This window comes from Equus asinus, chromosome 20 (genome assembly GCF_041296235.1).
Source record: "Equus asinus isolate D_3611 breed Donkey chromosome 20, EquAss-T2T_v2, whole genome shotgun sequence".
Lineage (NCBI taxonomy): Eukaryota > Metazoa > Chordata > Mammalia > Perissodactyla > Equidae > Equus > Equus asinus.
The window spans coordinates 19,442,821-19,449,654 of NC_091809.1; the positions used below are offsets into that span (position 1 = coordinate 19,442,821).

The 6,834-nt window shown below is 35.6% G+C and overlaps 1 pseudogene; it reads right to left on the reverse strand.

Moving 5' to 3' along the window:
* Positions 1–6,411: 6,411 nt before the first annotated feature.
* LOC123281904 (U6 spliceosomal RNA) lies at positions 6,412–6,506 on the reverse strand (annotated as a pseudogene).
* Between the last annotated feature and the right edge of the window lie 328 nt (positions 6,507–6,834).

A 6,834-nucleotide genomic window follows, 5' to 3' on the forward strand; every position in this document is an offset into this window, starting at 1 on the left:
CAGATTGAGAACTGGCTGAGTATTGGTACAAACATACATGGGAACTTGTCAACAAGAAGACAGGTTGAAGTCCAATGGACATTTGGATCTAATCATTTCGTGCATGTATTCTCATTGCTTCCTATAGATATATTTGTGGTAAAACACCTGTTCTCCTTACCAAAGCATTAGCTAAGGGACTTTAAGTACCTGACTGGCATCACTGTGGAATGATGCTTGATATGTCACCTGGATATTGACGACAGAAGATATGTCTTCAAGAAGGATAGGGAGACCAAGTTAGGCAATGGGCTCCTGGCCAAGAAGGATCATCTCTGGATGTAGCCTCAGGTGTGTTTCTTCCTGATCAGGAAAGAGCTCTTGTATGATGAGGTTTTCACAGGCTGAATCTTTACAGTCTCTATATCCTCAGGGAATCAAAATCCAAAGCTCCTCATTAAACAAGTATTTTTAGTTGTCATTCTGATCCCTGGACACTGAAAATCCTTAAAGACCAAGATTGCAGAAGAAATTCGCGATGGCTAATCCCTGATCCTGTGAGTCCATGTGTACAGCATTCAATGTTCACCTCCATTTTACATGCTTTGCACATATGTACATACACTCCTTTGTTAATGAAATCTAGGCTTCTTTTTCTCTTTTTATTATTTTATTGGGGTTATATTGGCTTGCAATATTATGTAAATTTCAGGTGCACATCACTATACTTCAGTTTCTGTACAGACTGCATCATGTTCACCACCAATGGTACAGTTTTTATCTGTCACCCTATGTATGTGACTTTTTACCCCTTTCACCCTCCTCCCACCCCTTCTCTTATGATAACCAGGAATCTATTGTTATCTATGTGTTTGTTTATCTTCCACGTATGGGTGAGATCATATGGTATTTGCCTTTCTCTGTCTGACTTATTTCACTCAAAATAATGCCCTCAAGTTCCATCCATGTTGTTGCAAATGGCACAATTTTGTCCTTTTTATGGCTGAGTAGTATTGCATGGTATATATATGCACCAGATCTTTATTCATTCATTGATAGGCTCTTGGGTTGATTCCATGTCTCGGCTATTGTGAATAATGCTGCAATGAACATAGGGGTGCATATATCATTTTGAATTGTTTATTTCATTTTCTTTGGATAAATACCCAGTAGCAGGATAGCTGGATTGTATAGTATTTCTATTCTTAATTTTTTGAGAAATCTGTATAGTGTTTTCCATAGTGGCTGCACCAGTCTGCATTCCCACCATCAGTATATGAGGGTTCCCTTTTCTCCACGTCCTCTCCAACACTTGTTATTTCTTGTATTCTTAATTTTAGCCATTCTGATGGGTGTGAGGTGATATCTCATTGCAGTTTTGATTTGCATTTTCCTAGTAATTAGTGGCGTTGAACATTTTTTCATTTGCCACTTGGCCATCTGTGTATCTTCTTTGGAAAATGTCTGTTCATATCCTCTGCCCATTTTTTAATAGGGTTATTCAATTTGTTTTTGTTCAGTTGTATGAGCTCTTTATGTATGTTGGAAATTAACCCCTTGTTGGATATATAATTTGCAAATATGATCTCCCCGTTGGTGGGTTGTCCTTTCATTTTTGTTGATGATTTTTTTGCCTTGCAGAAGCTTTTAAGTCTGATGTAGCCCCAGTTGTTTATTTTTCTTCTGTTTCTGTTGCTTGAGTAGGCCTGGTATTCAAAAAGATACTGCTAAGACAGATGTCAAAGAGTTTACTGACTATACTTTTTTCTAGTAATTTTGTGGTTTCAGGTCTTACATTCATATCTCTACACCATTTAGGTTAATTTTTGTGTGTGGTGTAAAATAATGGTGAACTTTCATTATTTTGTACATGGCTGTCCAATTTTCCCAACACTATTTAATAAAGAGACTTTCCTTTCTCCATCGAATACTCTTAACTCCTGTGTCAAATACTAGCTGTCCATAGATGTGCAGTTTTATTTCCTGGCTCTCAATTCTGTTCCATTGATCTATGTGTCTGTTTTTGTGCCAGTACCATGCTTTTGTGATTACTATAGCTTTGTAGTATATTTTGAAGTAAGGCAGTGTGATACCTCCAGCTTTGTGTTTATTCTCACAATTGCTATGGCTGTTTGGGGTCTTTTGTTTTCCATATAAATTTTAGGATTCTTTGTTCTATTTCCATGAAGAATGTCATTGGTATTCTGATTGGGATTGCATTTAATCTGTGGCTTTCTTTAGGTAAAATGGACATATTAACTATGTTCTTCCAAACCATGACCATAGAATATCTTTCCATTTGTTTATGACTTCTTCGATTTTTTTCAAGAGTGTCTTATCATTTTCAGTTGATAGGTCTTTCACCAGCTTGGTTATATTTATTCCTCGGTGTCTTATTCTTTTTGTTGTGATTGTAAATATGATTGTATTCTTTATTTGTCTTTCTGCTGCTTCATTGTTAGTGTATAGAAATGCAACTGAGTTTTGTATGTTGATTTTGTACCTGCAAATTTACTGTATTTGCTTATTCTTCCTAAGAGGTTTTTGGTGGATACTTTAGGGTTTTCTATATATGGAATCATGTCATCCACAAATAGCGATGCGTTTACTTCTTCCTTTCCTATTTAGATCCCTTTTCTTTCTTTTTCTTGCCTGATTGCTCTGGCTAAAACTTCCAATACTACGTTGAATAAGACTGGTGAAAATGAGCATCCTTGTCTTGTTCCTGTTCTCAGAGCAATAGCTTTCAGTTTTTCACCATTGAGTATGAAGTTGGCTTGGGTTTGTCACATATGGCCTTTATTATGTTGAAGTAACTTTCTTGTATACCCATTTTATTGAGGGTTTTTATCATTGTTGGTCAAATGATTTCTCTCCCTCTATTAAGATGATAATGTGATTTCTGTTCTTTATTTAGTTAATGTGGTGTATCACATTGTTCAGTTTGAGGATATTCAAACTATCTATGCATCCTTGGAATTGATCCCACTTGATCAAGGAACACGATCCATCAAATGTATTGTTGTATTCCATTTGCTTATGTTTTGTTGAGGACTTTTGCATCTGCGTTCATCAGCAATAGTGGTCTGTAATTTTCACTCTTTGTATTTTCCTTGTCTGGTTTTGGTATCAATGCAATTTTGGCCCTTTTGAATGAGTTAAGAAGGATCCAGTCCTCTTCAATGTTTCAGAATAGTTTGGAATGATGGGTATTAAATCTTCTTTGAATTTTTGGTAGAATTGTTAAGAGAAGCCATCTGGTCCTTGACGTTTATTTTTTGGGAGGTTTTTGATTACTGTTTTAATCTCTTTACTTGTGATTGGTCTATTCAGATTCTCTATTTCTTCTTGGTTCAGTTTTTGGAGGTTGTATGAGTCTAAGAATTTATCTGCTTATTCTAGATTGTCCAATTTGTTGGCATATAGTTTTTCATTGTGTTCTCTTATAATCCTTTGTATTTCTGTGGTATCTGTTGTGATTTCTCCTCTTTCATTTCTAATTTTATTTATTTGAGGCTTTTTCCTTTTTTCCTTGAGACTTTTTAGGCTAAGGGTTTGTCAGTTTTGTTTATCTTCTCAAAGAATCAGCTCTTAATTTCATTGATCCTTTCTAATGGGTCTTTTTTTTAGTTCTTTTTTTTTTTTTTAAAGATTGGCACCTGAGCTAACATCTGTTGCCAATCATATTTTCTTTTTCTTTTCTTCTTTCTACTCCCCAAAGCCCCCCAATACATAGTTGTATATTCTAGTTGTAGGTCCTTCTGGTTCTTCTGTTTTTTTTTTTAAATTTCAGTTTCATTTAGTTCTGCTCTAATCTTTTATTATTTTCCCCTTCTGCTGACTTTGAGCTTTGTTTTTCATTTTATAGTTCTGTTAGGATTAGTTTAAGATTGCTTATTTGAGATTTTTCTTGTTTCTTAAGATGGGCCAGTATTGCTATGAATTTCCCTCTTAGGATTGCTTTTGCTGCATCTCATTTGAGTTGGTATGGTGTATTTTCATTTTCATTTGTCTGTAGATATTTATTTCTCCTTTAATTTCTTCAATGATCCATTGGTTGTTCAGTTGCTTGTTATTTAGTCTCCACATGTTGGTCACTTTCCCAGCTTTTTGCTTGTAGTTGATTTCTAGTTTCATAGCATTATGGTTAGAAAAGATGCTTGATATGATTTCTGTCTTCTTAAATTTATTGAGGTTGCCTTGTTTCCCAGCATATGGTGCATCTTTGAGAATGTTCCATTTCTACTTGAGAAGAATGTGTATTCTGCTGATTTTGGATACAGTGTTCTGTATATATCTATTAAGTCTATCTGCTCTAGTTTTTCACTTATTTCCACTAGTTCCTTGTTGACTTCTGTCCAGTTGATCTATCCATTGATGACAATGGTGTGCTCAGTCCCCTTATATTATTGTGTTGCTGTTAATGTCTACTTTTAGGTCAATTAATAGTCACTTTATGTATTTAATTGCTTCTGTGTTAGGCGCATATATAATTATAAGTGTTATTTCCTCTTGGTGGAGTGTCCTTTTCATCATTACATACTGCACTTCTTTGTCTCTCTTTGTCATTTTTATGTTGAAGTCTACTTTGTCTAATATAAGTATGGCAATACTTCCTTTCTTTTATTTGCCATTAGCTTGGGGTATTGTCTTCCATCCGTTCACTCTAAGCCTGTTTTTGTATTTAGAACTGAGATGTGTTTCCTGGAGGGCACAAATCGTTAGGTCTTGTTTGTTAATCTATCCAGTCACTCTGTGTCTTTTGATTGTGGAATTCAATCCATTAACATTTAGAGTGATTATTGATATGTGAGGGCTTAATTCTGCCATCTTGTCTTTTTTTTTCCAGTTGTTTTGCATTTCTCTTGTTTCTTGTCCCATGTATTTCAGATTGTCAGTTCAGTTTGGTGGCCCTCTAGGATAGATTTCTCAGTTTCCTCTTCATTTATCATTTGTGTCTCTGTTCTGATTTTTTGTTTAGTGGTTACTGTGAGGTTTTTATAAAAACCATAGATGGTATAGTCCATTGTCTGATGGCCTCTTATTCCTTTAGTCTAAGTAAGTTTTGGCCCTTTTTCTCTTCCTTTTCTAAGTTGTTGCTGTTGTCACAAATTATTCCATTATGTGTTGTGAATTTGTGGTTAAAATGAAGTGACGATATTTATTTTTGATGTTTTCCTTCCCTTTATCTTTAGAGTTACAATTATTTACTAATCTTTTCTCTTTCTGTTTCTTTCTGTTTCTTTATTTTTTATTGCAGTAGCATTGGGTTATAACATTATATAACTTTCAGGTGTACATTGTAATATATTTTGAATTCTGTATGTTCACCACCCAAAGACTAATTACAATGCATCACCACACATGTGTGCCTAACCTCTCCTTTTGCCTTCCTCTCTCCCCCTTCCCCTCTGGTAACCACCAATCCAATCTCTGTTGTTATATGTTTGTCATTGCTTTCATCTTCTAGTTATGTATGAGATCATATGATATTTCCTTTCTCCCTCTGACTTATTTCGTTTAGCATAATACCCTCAAGGTCCATCCATGTTGCCACAAATGGCTGGATTTCATCATTTCTTATGGCTGAGTAGTATACCATTGTGTATATACACCAGATCTTCTATATCCCTTCATCCATTCACGAGCACCTAGGTTGCTTCCAAGTCTTGGCTATTGTGAATAAGGCTGTGATGAACATAAGGGCATATGTATCTTTATGCATTTGTGTTTTCAAGTTCTTTGGATAAATACCAAGCTGTGGAATAGCTGGATCATGTCTTAGATCTATTATTAATTTTATGAGGAAACTCTATACTGTTTTCCATAGTGACTGCACCAGTTTTCACTTCCACCGGCAGTGTACCAGGGTTCCCTTCTCTCCACATCCTCTCCAGCACTTGTTGTTTTCTGTCTTGTTTGCTAATCTGTTCTGGTACAGAGTTGCAACTTTATTGTTTTGTCCGCCTATTTATCTCCTTGCTCAAGGCTTCATAAACAATTTCTTCCTTTATGTTTTCAGGTGTGAAGGCCATCTTAATCAAATCTTTTATGGGAGATCTCATGGTGATGAACACCCCTCAGCTTTTGTTTATCTGGGAAAGTTTTTATTTCTCCATCATATCTGAAGGATATTTTCACTGGGTATAGTATTCTTGGCTGAAAGTTTTTATCTTTCAGAATTTTGAATAGATCACTCCACTCTCTTAGCCTGTAAGTTTTCTGCTGGGAAATCCAATGAAAGTCTGATAGGAGTTCGTTTGTAGGTTATTTTCTTTTGCCTGGATACACTTAATATTTTTTCTTTGTCATTGACTTTTGACAGCTTTACTAATATATGCCTTGGAGAAGGTCTTTTTACATTGATGTAATTAGTAGTTCTATTGTCTTCATTTACATGTAATTCCAGCTCCTTCTCCAATTTTGGGAAGTGAAAACATGGAAGTCTTCACAAATTTAGAAGTCATCCTTGCACAGGGGCAGTGTTAATCTTCTCTGTATCATTCCAATTTTAAAATGTATTTTTTTCTGGGGGCTGGCCCTGTGGCCTAGTGGTTAAGTTCACATACTCCACTGTAGCAGCCAAGGGTTTTGCTGGTTCAGATCCTGGGCACAGACATGGCACAGCTCATCAAGCCATGCTGAAGTGGCATCACCCATGCCACAACTAGAAGGACCCACAACTAAGAATATACAACTAGGTACCAGGGGGCTTTGGGGAGAAAAAGGAAAAAAATAAAATCTTTAAAAAGTATATTTTTTCTGATACTAGTTCTCTTTTGATAACAATTTGCCCAGAGTATATTTTCTACCCTTTCATTCACTGTCTATTTGTGTTTGTGGATCGATAGTGAG